Source organism: Microtus oregoni, unplaced genomic scaffold (genome assembly GCF_018167655.1).
Source record: "Microtus oregoni isolate MIOR12 unplaced genomic scaffold, Mior012 000006F_ref0000085, whole genome shotgun sequence".
NCBI classification, from domain to species: domain Eukaryota; kingdom Metazoa; phylum Chordata; class Mammalia; order Rodentia; family Cricetidae; genus Microtus; species Microtus oregoni.
This window is the reverse complement of record NW_024543065.1, coordinates 45,905,429-45,924,965: the sequence shown is the minus strand read 5'-3', so window position 1 is coordinate 45,924,965 and position 19,537 is coordinate 45,905,429. Positions and strand designations below refer to the sequence as shown.

At 42.2% G+C, this 19,537-nt stretch overlaps 1 pseudogene; it reads right to left on the bottom strand.

The window, feature by feature from the left end:
• Positions 1–2,529: 2,529 nt before the first annotated feature.
• Positions 2,530–3,461, bottom strand: LOC121449111 (annotated as a pseudogene).
• Positions 3,462–19,537: the final 16,076 nt, after the last annotated feature.

Sequence of the window (19,537 nt, the reverse complement as noted above, 5' to 3'; positions counted from 1 at the left end):
ATATGTGGACAAGGCTAGATGAGGTGTCAGATCCTCTGAAGCTGGAGTTATAAGATATTGTAAGCCACCTGACATGGGTGCTGGGCACTGAACTCAGGTCCTCTGGATAAACAGCAAGTGCTCATAACCACTGAGCCATCATTAATGTTCCTTATCTGATGATCTGTCTTAACATTTTATAGTGTATTGAAGCATTGTTGAGGCAGGGATTTGCAGTTCATGCAACTATCCCAAGTCTTATGACATTATTTGGAATTTGGTCACCATTCTTCTGGGTAATCTGGACATACTTAGAAGCTTAGCATTCTATCCTTCCAATGAAAATCCATCTCTGTCCTTGAGTCAAAGAGACAAAGATCTATAAAGAGGTTGAATTACTTTAGGAATCAATGATAATGGACATTTAAGATTATTATCAAAATATAAACAAGCTTGTCCTGGTGCATTTTTGAATTTATACAACATTAATTTATGCCATCTCATTGTTGATTTTAATAATTTATGCCATCTCACGTTTCGTGACATATATTTAAACTGATGTATTGACGTACTGTTGAATGTTTTATTCCCATTAATGTCTATGAGAAAATTATTTTTACATAAATTCTTATTGTGTACTGTTTAATTGATCATAATAGGAAAACTGTTAAGCCAGACTTTAAATTGAGCATTTAGAAGTATTTTTATTGGGGTTGGAGAGGTGGCTTAGCAGGTAAGAATACTTACTGATTTTCCAGTGGACCTGATTTTAGTTCCCTGTACCCATATCAGACAGTTCATGACTAGAACTCCAGCTTTGAGGGATCTGAGCATCTTCTGGGCTTTGCATACATATGGCATGCATGCACAGAAACACAGGCACACACACACATGCACACCATTTAAAAACAAATCTTTAAAAAAACAAACTTTTCTTAGTTTTATTTTCCCATCTTATTGAGTCCATGATTATTTTGGAATATTTATGATCTCGATGAATATTATGGTTTTGTTTCTGACTTTAACAAAGATGAGAATCTTTTGGGAGGGCCTGGCAATAAATATTCTAATTCTTTTCGCTTTATTTTTATGATGACAAATAATTTTCAAGTTCATTTCCTTTTTTTTGTTTGCTATTTAAATACAAAGCTAAGCCACAAACAGGTACAACCAAGACATTTTATCTCACAGTTACACCCTCCTGTTGGATCCTCCTCCAAGTCTGACCACTGACCAGACTAGCAAGGGGTGTGGGGAAGACTTTCTTAGGTAGCACCATCAAGAGGCTGGGGGATGGAGGAGGTGTTGGGGACAAGAGTAAATTCTCATACCTAGCTCCAGAGCCCCAGCCCTGAGACGGAAGGAAACCACCTACTTCTGCTATCACATGTTAAGAACGATCACAATGATTCTCTGGCTGCCAGGCACCCTAGTGCCACACATCTGATGCCTCTAGGGGTCCTGGGCTGCAGCATCTTCACAGGATACCAGGGGTTCTGCCTTGGTAGCAGATAGAGAACTTTCCATGGAACAGAAACAGGGTTGCAGGTGGAGGGTGGAGGGGCGGGTAGGTATGTATGGACTTAGTAATTTCTGGTCCCACTACAAAATCTTACTTTTGATTAGAAGAGTACCATCTCAAATCTTCTCTATACAAAGCCAAGCCAAAAAGATTAAAAAAAAAAAAAAAAAAAAGAAGAAGACCCAGAAGAAAACAGTCATTTCACTCCTTTCAAAACCTATATACATATAAATTGTTTTCTGTGTTCTTTCTCTTTTTTTTTATTTTAAAAAACATTTTGTTGTTTTATTTTTTAAAAAAAATAAATTCAGTGTTCACATTTCTATAAAGAATTAATGCAGTTTCAGGAGACCTGCCCTGCTGGGGCAGGCTAACAATGCTTTTCCCGGCCTGCCTCTAGTCTGATGGCCCACCCTGATGCTTCGAGGTGCCTGGAAAAACCGAAAGCCTGTGGAAGAAATCTGTTCTCGGCCGGGCTTCCGAGCCCCCGGCTCAGTAAGCTTTGGAGAAAGCAGAGGGAAAGACGAGCCTACTGCAAAACTTTTGCTAAAAATATTCACACACGTTAATGTGTACGCCTGTCAAGACGCTGAAGAGAACAAGAGCTTGGAGACATTCCATCTAGGCTGTGCATGGGGGTTAGCAGCATCCTCACACCCGCCTATCCTTGGACGTGGGGTGCAGGGGAGTCCTGGCTTTCATCTTAGGCAGAGCCCGGCTTCCTAGTTCACGTTCCACTTCATTCTCTACACCTGTGCCGGCCGAGTCCTTGACTGTGCGGGAGCACAAATGCTCAATTGTATGTAAAAAGGTACAAAAACAAAGAGAATATAGAAGTTTTGGTAATATAAGGCCATCTGTTCAAGTCAACCTTGGAAACCTGTAACAGATATTTAAATACTACATGAAAAGGCATCTTTAATAGACTTTGTATAAACATCTGAAGTAATTAGAGTAAGTGTGTGTAAAACAAATCATTTGCCTTTGAGGGCACTTTGTCCTTTGAAGGAGGCAGGGAAGCCACATGGTTAATGCTTCAGCCAAGGATAGGTCTCAATGGAGGCCTTGCTGCGGTCACCACAGTCATACAGGAGCTCTTCCCCAGCTGCAATGTCGCGGGAGGCGATGAGGGTGAGGTGAGGCGCGCCATCGATGTCACGCAGTTTGGCAATTCCCACACTTACTATGATTGATCAGCCTTCCCAGGCGATTAGTTTCTCGAGTGGCATCCACGCAGGAGGTTTTGCTCAGATATTGAAAACAGTACATGGAGGAGCCTGTGGAGGAGTCTTGTGCATAGAGCCTCCCGCTTCTTGACATCGGTGATCTCAGTGAGGTCCCCATGGTATTCTACCACAAATTCTCCCCAGGAGAACTGCTTGGTGGCAATTACACCCCGGCCTTTTCCATCAGTTAGGTCAATCTTCATGCCTTCTTCCTTCCCGCTCTCAATCAGTTCATCTTTTTTTCCCCTTTTCTTCAGACTTTGCTCTTCTTGGAGCTCCCTCTCACCTGGTAGAAATCTGTAAGCTTTCCATTCTTCTGTTTTCCCTTGAGACTTTTTCCGAGGGGCCTGCTTGCCCTTGAGGGTTTTTTTTCAGGGCCTGCTTGACAACCACAGTATTGGTAGACTCACAAGATGGAGGTGGAGTTTTTGGAGGCTCTGCTGCTTCAGGTTTTTGGTTTGGTAATGGTGCCAGGGGACCTCTCCTGACCTCTTTGGTCTTCTCTATTCATCGGACTTCACAGAGCTTCGGATAGTGTTCCAAGCATTTCTTTTCTCTTCTCGCTTCCTGTTTATTCCAGCTAATGGCTTCCTCTGGCATTTGACCTCGTGATGTGCAACTGAATTCTCTTCCTGAAGAGGGGAGCACATTCCAGAGCACTTGTTTGGACTCATGTAGGCATAGATCTTTGACTGCCCGACAAACACGTTCTCCGGGACCCCTGCTTCACCCATGGCTTGCAGCCGGCTGGGCGCCAGCGGGGGCCTGGAGCAAGGCCAGAGACGGCACGGACAGGGGACCAAAGATGAGAATCTTGATTCAATGTAATCCTTTGGAACAGTCTTTGCATCCTTTTAGAATATATTTTGTAAAAGCATTATTAAACAAATTCTGCAGTTTGTTTATAGTACACCTAAGATATTTAAATATCTCTGTACAAAATAGCCACAACAATGAACAGTGCAAAATACGTATGACAAATATATTAAGATTAATGATCAGAATGTTAAAAATTTGAAGACATTAAACTTCATTAATTTTATATAACAAATACCACCAAGATTGATACAAAATATTTATTAAAAAATCAGCAAACCTTTAGACAATATTTATTTTATAAAATTTTTATAAATCCAATGAAGATGTGGCTATTTGATTTAAACTAACTAAGTTTTTAGAATTATGGGTATGTGGGGGGTGGTATATGCAATTGAGTGTAGTGCCCCTGAAGGCCAGGAGGGGGCATCAGACCTCCTGGATCTGGTGTTATAGGCGGTAGTGAGCTTCCTCATGTTTGTGTGGAGACCCAACTCAGGTTCTCTGAAAGAGCAGTATGTGCTCTTAACTACTGAACTATCACTCCAAACTCTTGTTTAATTTAATTTAATTTAATGAAAGCAATGCTCGCTTTAACATTTACACCCTGGAACTGTTGATGTCAGTGAATTTATCTTCCTTTAGACATAAAGAAAATTATTCCTGCCAGGCGGTGGTGGCCCACACCTTTAATCTCAGCACTCAGGTGGCAGAGGCAGGTGGATCTCTGTGAGTTTGAGGCCAGCCTGGTCTACAAGAGCTAGGTACAGCACAGGCTGCAAATATACAGAGAAACCTGTCTCAAAAAACCAAAGGGAAAAAAAAAAAAGAAAATGATTCCTGAGAATTTGGCAGTGGGGATCTTGTTCTTCTCTCACACAGCCGGGAGAATCCTGTCAACTGGTTACCCTGACTCAGCATTTCATCTCTAAATCCACTGGGAAAAATCTGTTGTCTAAAACCTTAATCATAAGCAATTTAACATTTGCCTATTGCCTATTATTTCAAGAGGAATTCCTTGTACCATGGCAGAGTTTAGGTTGAAACATTTCCTAATGACCTATTATTAATGACCCTGTTTGTGAACCTGTAGTCTATGCTAATCACGTACCCGGGGTATTTCCCTGTACACCACTTGTCTCCTCAGATGCTTCCAATCTATCACGATCAGCTCCAGAAACCGCAGGTGTATGAAGCTTAAACAAAGAGCCCTCAAATACATTGGCCTCTCCTGCTCGCTCACTCTGTTGGCCTCTAAACATGATTCCCACGAGAGGGGTTGATTGGACTAACAGATTTAGTTTAGATACTGGGCTGGCTTTGTTTCGGGCACCATTGCAACTCCACTGTATATGTTTGTGCTCTGCTTCACTGAAGCTCTGTGTTTGGATCTCAAGGCTTGAGCTAGTGGTTCCATGGTAAGTATCCTCTTCAGGCACAAGAGTCAGGTGCAGTATCTCCACAGTTCCCCATATGCTTCTGGAGTCTCCCCTGAGGCCAGAGCGACCCACTCCATCCTGATCCTAGTGTGCACATTTTCATTTTTCTACTCCGTGTCTTCCATTTTGATAATCTATACCACATTCTTTGTTGTGTGCTGTTTTACTCTTTTAGCTCTTAAGTCTTTTGACTTTTTGGAAGGTGCCACCACACAGCTCCCAAATAAATCTCTCATAGAGGCTTATTCTTAGTCATGAATGCCCAGACTTAGCTTGTTTCTTGTCATCTTTTTTTTTTAATTTATCCCATCTATCTTTGGCCTTGGGGCTTTTGTCTTTCTCTATTCCTGTATTTCTTTCCTTCTTACCCCTGTCTGGCTATGTAGCTGGGTGACTGGGCAGTTGGACCTTGATCTCCTCCTTTCTCTCTCATTCCCTGATCCTTTTTTTTCTCCCAGATTTCTTCTCATATTTATACTCTCTGCCTGCCAGCCCTGCCTGTCCTTTCTCCCGTCTTACTAGTGATCATTAGATCATCAGGTGTTTTAGACAGACACAGTAACACAGCTTTACAGAGTTAAACAAATGCAATATAAACAAAAGTAACACACCTTAAAATAATATTCCCCAAGAGTTCTTTGACAATCCTAAACTCTGGTTAATACATCTATATTTCTGGAAACATGTTTCCCGATATTAAGCCCCTTTATCATCAATAATAACAATCCCGCCCCCTGGTTATATTTTGCCTGCTGGGGGAAAAAATATTTTTTTCTGAATTTGTCCCAGTTTCTGGTGATGCATAATCTGTGATTCATTTACATGTTTCTTCGAAGCTAATCCTCATTGTGAACCTGACATATCAGGCAATTCAGTGACATCATGCATCTGACAGATCCAGTCATCCTGGCTTTTATTGAAGGGTCATATTACATGACATTAAGATGCTCCTTTGCCTTCACCTTTAAAATGCTGATGTTCTCATGTATCTATAACAGAATAGCATTTTCATTTTACAGTTGGACAAGCTGAAGTTGAGGTTGGTGTTTTACTGCATACACACGGCCAACTTTAGTCCTTAGTACTTTAGATCTGATCAAGCACTTTAAACTTTAAGGGTGCTAAGACCATAGATGTACTAGCGCATAGTATGCCAATTGAAGGGGGTAAGTGAAAACCAAAGAAATTGCCAAGTATCTAAGAATGTTAATGATCTAAAAGTAACTCTTCTACATGACTGACACCTGGGTCCAGTAAAATGATCTTTAAGCTACCTTCTCACAGAACTCTACTGTCAGAATTGCCTTGAAGATGTTAAATTTCAAACCCTAGACAAAAGGCTGAGTTGCCTATTTAACATATCATATTCGACATGGCCTCCAGATTCTCCCAGCATCCCTCAATCCCTTGCTGTTCCAGGGTATGGTTGGTATACCCCCACCCTCTCCTTTCCCCTGGGGCTCTTCCCTATATAATACAGACATTTTGGTTACCTGCTCTTTTGTATCTTTGGCCTCTTTGTTGCAGCACCTGATTCCCTCTCTCCCTTCTCCCCTCCCCACATGACCTAGCTCAGTCTGAGCATAGTCACTCTCCAAGATATCTCTGTCTCTACCTAGGCTCACCTTTTACATACAATAATTCTCCTCCACCATACACAGCAGCAGTCATGTTCTGTCCTTTGAATTTCTTTTTCTTATTCTTTCTCTCATTGTACACAATATGTACAATATTGACTAGCATTCTGAGTTTCAAGGATGCATTTGTAAACATTATGATATAACTAAATTATGCAAATGTTATTGGTTCAAGTTTGGAGGATGATAAAAGCACATACCCAGAAGGTTTGACTTTGTCAGAAAACTCAACAGTCTCTCTGAGATGGTACATGTTTCAAAGAAGTTCTTGTGTGATTTGCCCTCAAAAAAATTTACACATGATTCCCTTTAAATGTTCTTATGAGCACATGCACTTCTGGAGGAAAACTGTGGTCAGATTAACATGAGTTTGGTTGTGATTCCTGAAAAGGCCTTTCTGAGTAAGACACATTGTTGCCAACTGTATTTCTTTACAAATATAGCTGGTGGTTTGGTTAGACAGGGTTAGGGCCTGGCTTATTATTAGCATTATACTTTAGAATCACCTGCTTCAACCTCTTGAATAGTGATTCTCAACCTCCATAATGCTATGACCATTTATATATCGACCTTCATGTTGTGGTGACCCACCATAAAATTATTTCTATTGCTTCTTCAGAATTGTAATTTTTCTATTTTTATGAAAAGCAACATAAGTAACTGATATGCTGGATATCTGATATGCGACACTTATAAAAGTGTCACTTGACCCCTAAAGAAGGGGGAATTACTAGAAAGGGGAATTATTAGACCCCCTCAATGTTTTACCTGAAGCAAATCTTAAGGCACTTGTTCTCTTTAGCATCATGGTATTACCTTAACATCCAGAAGACACTGCTGCAGTCAGTGATAAACCTATTATATTAAAGTCTGTTCTGTGAGTTTTTGGAGTCTGGGGTTATGAATGTACCCAAACTCATTATTGTTCCTTACCACCTGGGCTTTTGGCATCCTTGTTCCTCCAGCTCTATGTTTAATGATGGTCCCTGTACTAATAGCTGAGTGTTACCTGGAAATTTAAGCATGACATTGGAGATACAGAGAAGTTGGTAAAGCATATAGGAGAAAGAGGAAGAGGGAAAGTATAGAGTATATGGAGGTTTTGGACACAGGAGAGTTGAGTACTGTGATGAAACTTTTATTTTTCTGGAACTGGAGAAAAAGTGACTGATCTTGCTGTCCTCTGGAACTTAAGGTAACAGGGTCCTGTTTGAGTTATCGTGTATGAGGGGGTATCTTGAGCGGTTGGTGAGAGACAGAGACATGGATGGGAATGCCATGCAGAGTGAGCTTGGATATTTATTTAGTGGGTTATGGAGGGAAAAGGGGAGAAGGAGGAAAGAGCAGAGAGAGAGGCAGACAGAGAGAACAGAGAGGGGAGAGAAGAAGTGGGGTTAAGGGAGAGACAGAAGCTGCCTCTTTGAGAGGGAGATGGAAAGGAAAGGACACAGGCTGGAAGCTGAAGATCAGCTTGCCTCAGTGGACTGGGGGGAGGGAGTGGGCGTGGCTTGTTTCTTAAAGGGACATAGCAGACCATTACACCAGCTCTCCAGGCAGATTCTATACTGTAGTCATAACTTGTCTATACCTGGTAAACAGCCCTCAACTGTTCAGAGATCTGGGAAATATGGCATTTAAATATTTAATTATTAAGAGACTTTTTGTAACAAAAAGAGACAAGTTGGCTCCTAGCAGCAGCATTCTATTTCCTCCAAAGAAGACAGAAGACAGATGGGCACAGAACAACGTCTGTAATTTGCTTCATCAACTGCCAAACACTGACCACTGGGAAAAACTGCCTTTTATCTAAACTGAAGATCTCCAGACATGGACAGAATCACTTGAATTGACAGCCTAGCTACTCAGGTCAAGCAAGGTAGGGACTGTATTCCTACAGATTTCTAACCCACAGGGCCTTCTAAAGCCTGGCAGGCCCTGCACTAAACAGAAAAAGGCAAATATGACCCTCAACGACCATGGAGAACCCTGAGGAATAAGTCTGAGTAGCCAACCAAATAAGTTCTCCGTCGTTTTTAAATCAATAACTCAAGTAAAATTTTATCTTTCTCAAAGATCTCTGATGCAGTTTGACAGCTGAGAGGTTTTGTTGGTTTAAAAGGACAACTCACAAAAAAATTTCAGTAAAATACAAAAGTTATTAAGGTGTGTACCTGCAAGTTACAAAGATGTGAAGACAAAATTCTCTCTTATGCTGCCTTTCACAGTCTTAAAGATACTTTTCATTATGCAAAAATATCTGTCACAGTCATTCAGGTATAAATAGGCTTCTGTTTAAAACTTATTTTTTCATGAACCCAAAAAATACTTGTGAGTTTCAGGGAGCAGAATTGAAGACTCAACCTTAAACAGGTCAGATATACCCCTCTCAATTCCTTGGTTCTAAAAATTTTTTTCTTCCTAAACTTAACTTTGTCCTCTGTTTTGCCAATACCTTGCCAGGTCTAAGAGACACAGGACAGTTCCATATCACAAACCCTGGACAGGAGTAAAGTAACCAGCTACCCAGGATGTGACCAGTACCCAGTATTCCCAGGTGGCCTTCCATCCAAGTACTAACCAGGACCAACCAGGCTTAGCTTCCAAGATCAGACGAGATGGGGCACGCTAAAGGTGGTATGGAGCAGAATAGAAGGATAACTTAAACAGGTCATATACACCAGACATTTCCATACCACAAACCCTGGACAGGAGTAAAGAGACCAGCTACCCCAGGATGTGACCAGTTTCTCTGCCTCCCCCCCCCCCCCCGATGATGCCCCACAAATAAGCAGGAAGCAGCCTTGAGAATCTGCCGTCCCAATTCCTTTAACCTGTTGTGCCCTACTCCCTGCCTTTTTGTTATAAGAAAGAGATGAGAATGTTATGGTCTGTCCTGTCACCTGGGTATCCTGTCCGTTCAAGAGACAAATCCCACTCACTCCCCGCCTTCCATCCAGGGCAAGCAGATCTTCCATTTCCTCCAGCCTGCATGGGCTCTCTCTCTCTCTGTGTCCCTCTTCTGAAGTGGGGGCTGCTATCTCTCTCTCCTCCCATTCTCTTCTCCCCCTCCCTCTCCATCCCTCTTCCTTTCTTTTCCCATTTCCCATCCCTTCCATAATCCACTAAATAAACTATACCATAAGTCCATCTGCATGGCATGTCTATCTGTCTCTCACCGGCAGGGGCCACTAGTGGGACCAGCCTTCCCCTGCAGTGGCCTGCAGTGGTCTCCCACCTGCTGCTGGCCTGCTTGGGATGCATGCCGCTTTTAAACAATAACAATATTACAGCAAGGTGTGCAGTAGCTCAAGGTTCTAAATTTTGCCCTTGGTTTCCATTCTAAAATGCCATAGAACAATCCTATCATGAAAAAAAAAAACATTAAAAGTCAATGACCAGAAGCATTAAATTCACAGGGCAACAAAGACATATGCATGAACATAAATATTGCTCGTTCCCACTCTTCTGTAGTCTTCAGAATTTAAAATGTCAAAGCCTTGATCAGAGAGGTTGTCCAAAAGACTACACTCCATCATTGATATCTTCCTAAAAATGTGATTCAGATTCCCCTGAACCCCACAGAAATTATACGCACACACACATGCATGCACACATGCACGCACATACACAACACACAGCATACACTCACTTATTTAATCAAGTACAGTAAATGGTTCTGTTCGCCAACTTGAACTCTTTCTCAGAATTTTAAGCTTCATTTCAGGAAGCCCTAGGAAGTGGTGTGTGCTCTGCTCCATCTGAGGTTCTGTCCAAATTGTCTCCCTTTTGCAGTGCCTGGCTTCAGTAAGCCAATCTGTGATGCTAATCGATTAGAGAATGAAATTGGATCAGACCTCCTGTGAGTAGGCATGGTAATTCACAACTTTTCCCCCATTACTCTTAAGTAGAAGCAGGAAGGTCCCCATTCCCAGCACAGCCACGTAGCCGAGGAAGACCAAGGTCAGCCTGGCCTATGTGAATATATTATGCCTACCTAACTAAAGCAGTAAAAATAAGTAAGGAGACAAAATAAGGGAAAGACAATTTTCCTACTGATTGAATCACAGATGGGATCCTAACTCAGCCCCAGCTCTGTGTCTCTAATGCCATGCTTGATGCTTTCCTAGAAGAACACTTCCTAACCAAGGATAGTAAGTCATTGCAGTGAAAGGGACTGAGGGAGAATACCCAGTCTGGCATTTATGTGTTCTGATTTTGTGTCCTCACATTGTGCTCTTTCCAAATGTATTAAAATATCTAGATACCCAGACAGTTTTGGAGCTTAAAATGCTGCAGTGAACAAGATGAAAACCTTGACATTGAAATGAGACAGTCAGCAAGAGGCACCAGGACCTCTTTGGTGCACAACACTGAAAAGACAGAGGTTGAACCAGGCTCATATCTGTCAGCAGAGAGAGAGGCATTTATTTTATTTTGAAGAAACATAATGTTTGGTAGATATGATATGAGGACTGTAGTGTGGGAAAATTAAAATATGTGGTCAAAAATAAGAAAAACAAGGAGAATTAAAGGTCTCTTTGTCTCTTCTTTTTTAATTTTTGGTGTCTGCTTGTTTTGCAGAATGGTGTCTTGTAGTCTAGTCTGCTAAAATACTCACTAAGTGGCGAAGAATAACCTTGCTCATAATCACCTGGCTTGTAGCTCCTTATTACCTGGGTACCAGATCTGCCTTGGCACTTCAAGCATCCCTTTGGTTTGTTTCTCCATTTAGTAGGGTTTGTTCCCTGTGTGGTCCTTACTGTCCCGGAACTATGTAGACAAGATTGGCTTCAAAATTGCATCCACTTGTCTGTGACTTCTGAATGCTGGGTTTAACGGTGTGTGTCATTATGAATGTCTTTGTCCAAGCCTGATAATTGTTAGGTTGAATTGTGATCCCTGATTCACAGCTTGAGGTCTTAACCCCCAAAGACTATGCTCATATCGGAAATGTGCTGACACTCAGCATAAAATTCAGAACCCCAAATAATGCTATTACCCTAAAGCGACCTGGAATCTCAGTGATTAGAATTTCTGAAATCACCAGGCAGTGGTGGTGTACACCTTCAATCCCACCAGTTGGGAGGCAGAGGCAGTCAGATCTCTGCGAATTTGAGGAAAGCCTGATCTACAGAGCTGATTCTAGGATAGCTAGGACTGTTACACAGAGAAACCTTGTGTCAAAACAACAGCAACAACAAAAACCCCTGAAGTCTGAATTCCTCTAAACCATGACACCAAAAAGTTTGAATGTTGAAACCTCAAACTGTAATTATTCCAGGAGAATAAAAATGCCACATGATAGGGAAAGAATTCCCAATTTTGGGAATAGATTAGCCAGTGGTAGGATAATGACTTCATCTTTTTTGGTCTTTCGTTACAGGGTTTCTCTGTGTAGACCTGGCTGTCAGTCATGGAACTACTTCTGTAGACCATCCTGGCCTTGAACTCACAGAGATCCACCTGCCTCTGCCTCCTGAGTGTTGGTATTAAATGCTTGTGCCACCAAGGTCCTGCATCAGGGAACACATTTAACCTAATACTTAGAATACTTGGATAAAGTCATTGGCCTTTATTCCCTGCACACGCCTTTAATCTCAGCACTGAGGAAAATAAGTAAGAGTAACTCTGAGTCTGAGACAAGCCTGTACTACATATTGAGTTCCAGAACAGTAAATACTGTTTGAGAAAGTCTCTCAAAACAACAACAACAACAACAAACCCAAACAGACAAACATAAGGATGTCTGAAACAGAGCTGGAACCCAGCACTGGAGATCTAGAAGCCATATGTTTTGAGTGAGAAGTCATTCTCAACTTCTTTCTGAGTCTGCGATTAGAATAGGCTAAAGGTAATGTGTTGCAAAAACAGAAGAAGAAAAAGAAGAGACAATAAAAAAGCTCCTTGATTTTGGTCAATCATTTTTATTTCCTCCCCAGAGCACAGTCTTCACATCATATCTACCAAACACCATGTTTTCCCCATATAAAATACATACCCCTCTCTCTGCAGACAGGAATGGGTCTGCTTCAGCCTCTGCACTTTCTATGTTGTACTTCAGACAACTCCTGGCTGCCTCCTGCCCTCTGTCTTATTTGACCCCCAAGGGTTTGCCCTTGTTCACTGCAGCATTAGAGATCCGAATCTCCCTGGAAAATAAGACTAAAAAACAACAACAACTTTGGAATGATCCGTATGTGAGAACACTCAGAATTCATGGGAGGCCAGGCTAATCCCAAGGCCGACGTGAAGTAATATTCCATCTACAGTGCTTCTCACTTAGCGCCATTTTTTTTTTTTTGTGGCTTTGTGCCTGGCCCTTCCCCTCCCATGGTACTTTCTGACAAGACAACATGGAAGGTCCCATTGCTGACAAAAAAGAAGACAGGGATATTTCTTTATGTTTTGAATGCAACTACAATCCTCTTTCTTTTTTCCCTTTAGAGTTCTGGGTTTGTATTATAATTTGGTCCTAAGATTCACAGCATAATAGATTCATAGTACTAGTTAGTTTTCAGCCTTCAACACTGGGGTAAAACACCTTCTACATAAGGGCCTGAGAAAACTTTCAGATGCGTTTCCACTAATTACATGTCAGTGTAGAAGTGTCCACATCACAGGAGAAAATCCAGAGAGGCAATCAGGAGAAAGTAGGAAGAAAACATCTCTGGGAGCCCTCAGTGTCTCAAGGAGGGATGATGGAGGCACAAAGAACTAACGTTAAGACTATGAAGTTGATGAACACAGGACAAGTTGAGAACTCTTTTCAATGTCCAGACATCCATAGCGGTATTTTTAAACTCCCAAAAACAATGAATTAATAGGCAGGCAGGAAGGAGATGCAATGAATGGCCTTTTCCTCCCTTTCCAAGCCACATTATGTAAATCATAGATTTATTTCACTGTGCAATAGTTGTATATTCTTTTCCAGCTATAGTGTACACCATTCCATGCATAAACTTATTTATATGGATAGTGAGTGGGTTGTTGTTTAGGAGTATATTGCTCTGAACTCCCTTTTCAACAAATTGTACTGCAAACATGCAAGTTTGCCTATTCTGATTGAATACAGAATTATGATGGTTGATAGAGCTTTGAAATACATTATTTTATTATTTAACAATGTCATATGCAAATCCAATGCACTTTCATCATGTTCATCCTTTTACTTGTCCTCCTAAATACACTAGATCCACAACACTCCCAATCTCTCCCAACTTCACGTCCACTATTTTTGATAACCCATCCAGTCCAATTTCTGCTGTACATATAAACATATGTGTGTAGGGGCAGCAACTGGAGCTTGGGTGACCTCCTGTACTCTTAAGGAAAACTGACCACCCCTCCCTCATGCTAGATATGGACTGCTCCTCAGTTAGGGCTGAGGTGTAATGAAACCCTCCCTCATCCTAGAATGTTGACTGGCTTTACTTTGCTAGTCTTATGCAGGCCACTGTAGTTGTTAAGAGTTAAGCACACCCATTCCCAGCTTTTCAGGTGGAAAACAAGTCTATATTCCCCTGCACTGAAGAGATAACCCTGCATGTTTAACATTCCTGGTTTCTTATCTGTGAGCACAAGGACCTCTCCCCCTTGACAATTACCTGTTGTTGAGTAGCTTCCACAGCAATGGAAACATTCCATCCTGAATGGAAGCTCCTAAAACAGGAAGGCAAACAACTCAAAAACGTTTTAGGAAGTCCCTGAAACTGACCAGACTCAGTAAGCCCCTCTCTGTTAAAAGTAAACAGTAAAATCTGAGCTTCACTCTCAAAGGAAGGAAAGCTGAGCTGGACAGAAAGTGATTGACAGAAGGTGATTGGCCTTGTTGAACCGCCAAGACTCAGATGAGCTGAACTTCAGAGAAGACTCAGAGATGGCACTGAAATGAGACCAGCTACCATGGGAAAGAAGAAACCAGCCACAATGCCTGGAAAAGATTTAGCCCAACTGAGACACCTGGAAAAAACACTCTCTACCCTGTTGAGCTGCCTGTAGGATATGCAGTGTGCTCCAGGTTTCCCAGTTTTGTGAACTGTCCTTGTGCTTGGGTGGGCTTTGGTGATACAGCTGTTGTTGAGTAATTCCAGCTCCTGGAAACACTTCCTTTCTCCTCTTCCTGTAAGTAACTCCAGTGAAACTCATTGGTTCACCAAGTTGGACTTTGGTAGTATTCATGTTTTGGTCTGTTATGGGTTCCCTTTCTAGGGTGAGCTGACGAGTGTGTTGCACCTCCTTAGGAAAAAATTTGTTACCCAACACACTTTCATCAATTGATAGACATCCAAGCACATTCTGTTTCCTTGCTATTGGTAATAACATGGCAATAAACATAGTTGAACAACTTTCTCTTTTGAGTGTGTGTGCATGCATGCATATGAGTATTTGTGAGAGAGTGCGTGTGTGCCATTCATCTGTGGTAGTCAGATGAGAACCTTGAGTGTCCATCTTTTCTTCTTAGCAGCATAACTAGCTGACTAGCTTCTGAAATTTTTCTGGTCTCTATTTAATCCCAGGGACACTGGGGTTAAAGACACCTGAGATACTGTGATTAGATTTATGTGTGTTTGGGTGATTGGAATTGACGTCAGCATTCTTGCATGGCAAACACTTTGTCAACTGAGCAGTTTCCCAGGCCCATGAGTGCTTTTTCTACAGTTCACGAATGTGCCCCATATGAGAAGAAACAAACTTCAGTAGTTGACAGGGCTTTGCAATCTGCTCCGTAAGGCTCCCAACTCACATTTATCATTGTAGCTGCAGGACACCTAACATCTTAGGGAGCCTTCCTTTTAAATTATGTATTTATTTATTTACTTTTTATCTTGAGACAGGGTTTCTCTGTTTAACAGTCCTAGCTGTCCTGGAACTAGCTCTTGTAGGCCAGGCTGGCCTCAAACTCAGAGATCTGCCTGCCTCTGCCTTCCTAGTGCTGGGATTAAAGACATGGACCACCACCACCGCCTGGCTAAAATTATGATTTTTTTTTTAAATAGAATCTGTTTACTAGAAAAGAAACTAAAGTGGACTCTTAATTTATTTCTGAGAACTACAGAACACAATTTTAGATAATAGATTCCAAACTGGAAAATGCTTTCTGTGAACGAACTCCAAATCTTACCGGGAGAAGGGAAGGGAAGTCTAAGATGATCTTGGAAAATGTATCCCTGGGTACAGACTGGTCTGTTTGTTGGAATTTATATGTGAGGTAGAGTTCATAAGTAAATAGGGTCTCAATTCCACTAAACAGGCAGAGGGGGTTTCATAAAATGGTAAATTAAGTAACAGCCGATAGGAATTGTAATGTTTGCTCGATGATGCCACGCAACCTAAAAGCTGCCTTTTACCCGGCTCCGCTTGTTTATTCCTCTCTAGACAGTCTCAAGGCATGTTGATACTGTAAACATTCTTACACTACTGCTTGTGGGGGATTTTTTTTTCCTTTGTAAAGATCTTGGTGGGGGAGGGGTGGCACTTAGGAGGTGGACACATAAGGTGCCTTGGGATCTAGGCCAGCCTGAGCAGAGACTTTTCCCCCTAAGTATTAAAAAAAAAAAATACAGGAGTGTGTGTGTGTGTGTGTGTGTGTGTGTGTGTGAGAGAGAGAGAGAGAGAGAGAGAGACAGAGAGAGAGATACGAGAGAGAGATACAGAGAGAGAGACAAGAGAAAGTATTGGTGGTTGTGTGTTACTCAAAACAGAAAACACACGTACACTTAGAAAATAAAGCTAGCAGTCTGTAAGGATCAGAGGCGCAGGTGCGGCTGGCCTACAAGTAGAAAGCTGCACGAGAGTGGCCCTTTCACATGCCTGTCTAGAAAGCAGACCTTAAGGACCCCTTCTAAGGAGCCAGACGCGGCAAAAAGGGAGGCGATATCCAGGTCCCTCAGGAAAAGCAGCAGGCAGCTACAAACTTCATCCCTAACTGTAGGCCCCTACGAAGACCCCAAAATTTCTGGAAAGCACCTAACAAGGCTTCTGAGGCTTCGGCACGGGGACCCGTTTATCTAGGAGGTAGGTAACAGCTCCAAATGGACAGGGTGCTGAGGGTGGCCGATAGCGCTTTCAATCAGGTACTTCATGCTAAAGTTACTGCATGAATTTCCTCACAAAACCCAGTGGTCGAGAGAGGCAGAAAATCCAGAATGAAATAAAAGTGAACCAGTCACACCGTTCTGGGATGAACGTCCGCCATCCTTGCAGGTTTTTTATTTATTTATTTATTTTTTAAAGACAGGGTTTCTGTGTAGCTTTGGAGCCTGTCCTCAACTAGCTCTTGTAGACCAGGCTGGTCTCGAACTCACAGAGATCTGCCTGCCTCTGCCTCCGAGTGCTGTAATTAAAGGCGTGCGGTGCGCCACCACCGCCAGGCCTCTGCAGGGTTTTAATGCTGGGTTACGTGTTTTCGCTTATGCATGTTGGGCATGCGCCAACAGCTTTTGACTCTCCCCCTTTCCCATCCTCTCTTCATTTTCGACACCTTGTTTGCCAGAGTTTATAGAAATGAGGCAGAGCGGCCGAGTGCCAAATGTAGCTTACAATAAACCCTGTTTTAAATGCTGGGTGCAGCCTTTGTAGTTTCTACGGAGTGGCTAAGTCTTTTTGCAAGCTTAATGCTAATTTTAGAAGTGGGTGTTCTGGGAACCTCTTTGACACTATGCTGGGTGTTGGGTTTAGCAACAGATTATACAGCGCAGATATAGGGCTCCTTCTGTGGTAAGCACATGCCTACCGCTGAGCTGTGGTGTAATCACTAAGTGTTCACCAGTACACAGGCAGACAGAAAAAGCTGAGTCCCGTGCGAGCACGCTCAGCACTGGAGAACTGTTCAACTTGTTGCTCTTATTTTCACACACGAGAACTTTAAAAATGAAATACTCTTTGTGTTAAATTGGCAATAAAACAAATATGATTTAAATGATTTAAAGATTCAAATAAAAAAATTTCACAAGCGAATAATTCAGACATCGGTGCCAGAAGTCCACTTGTGGGAAGGTTCCATAATCCTGGCCGATGTGCAACAGGGTTAACTGGTTCTGTAGACTCCCTAGATAGAAGACGGAGCAGCTTTTTTTTTTTTTTTTTTTTTTTAATGGTACACCATGCTTCTGCTCAGCTGATCAATTCACATTAGTTTTCTGCATCGTTCTGGGCTTTCAAAATTTTTTACAGCTCTGACGCTGAAGCTCAATTTGTAGGGTGCTTGCCCGACTTTCCAGAAGTCCTCGAGTTACTACCCATACCGCGTAATCCCTAGGGGTCCCTCTCACCTTCAGTCTCACCCAGCAGCACTCAGGAGGTGAAGATTCCAGTATCAGAAGTTCGAGATCATCTTTGACTGCACACCAGGTTCAGAGTCAGCCTCAGAAAAGAGAAGGGAATTGAAAGAGTCTTTCCTCTAGCCTTTGAAATCTGCACAGACGAATGTTCAATTTTCAGTTCCCACCTCCCCCTGTGTCATGCTGGTGTGCTGCTCCAGGTGGGTGGAAATCAATTCCAGACCCAGATGAAAATTATTGGCAGAACAACAATGGTGACACATGGCATGAGTGTTCTTATCCTCATGAAATCAACTGTTTTCATATTCATGTGTCAGCTTATCAGCGCTGCTTTAATGTAATTAAAATCCAGAATTTCATCGCCAGGAATGAATGTCAGTGCAGGCGAAGGATAGGTTTTTGCAGTGAAGTTCACCCATTGACACCTTTTCACTGATCGATACCCAGATTTTGTCTTCCTAACACTGATATCAGGGATCCGTTTTTATTCTTCTAGGAGAGCTACAGCTTGGGGTTTCACCATTCAAATTTTTCATCAGTGTAGTCTAAGGGACTTCAGAATTTTTCATGACTGAGTTTCCATCTTTCTTTGGGATGATGGCATTTAGGGTTTTGACTTTGGTGATAAGGCTGAGCACAATTTTGATACAAAGATCTCAACTCTGGAATTTCAGGGCATAGAATTCAACCTAATAATTAGAATGTTTGGAGAAGCCCAGCAAGTGGTGGCGCATGCTCCAGGAGACAGAAGCAGGTGGATCTCGGTTCCAGGCCTGATTTGTCTAAATAAGGAATTTCAGGACAATTAGGGCTACATAGAGAAAAAAACAAACAAACACAAACAGACCAACAGTGATGCTTAAAATACTGAGGCAACTATGGAACCCCAATAAAGAGGAGCTAGAAGCCAGAGCATTGCAGTGCAGGTCATTCTCAACTACTTACGGAGTTTGTGAGCAGACTAGGCCAAAAGACACCCTTTTGCAAAAAGAAGCAAACATACACACACACACAAAGACAAAGAAGACACAACAAAAAAACCACCTCGTTACTTGGCCACAACATTTTATTCCTCCACAGACTAGTTCTTACATCATGTCTCCCAGTCACCATGTGTTCCCCCAATAAAACACAAGCCACTCTACCTACGGAGATGAGCCCTGTTCAGCCTGTCTTTTCTATGTTAAGCTTCAGACATCTCATGGGTACCTCTTGCCCTCAACCCCCTGCCAAGGGTTTTACCTTCTTCACCAGAGCATTTGGGATCCAAAACTCTTTGAAAATGAGGAAATATTAACAAGTTTGTATTGAGCCATATGTGAAAATACAGGATTAGAAGTCATAAATGCCAGTCCTGATATTCCCTTTCAGTGTGGTACTGTCCCCTTTCCGTACAGTGACTTACCACACTTGTTTAGGGTCTGTTCTCCTTCCGTGGAAGCATCAGCTATTACATTACAGAAACAGAGTTGGGACTGAGTTAGAATTCCATCTGTGATTCAGTCAGCAGGAAAATCGTCGTTTCCTGTTTTGTTTGCTTGTTTCTGTTCACATTAGGTCGGGCTGATCTTGGTCTCCCTAGGTTGCTAGGTTGTGCTGGGAATGCCCACTCTCCTGCTGTACAGCAGGAGTAGTGGGT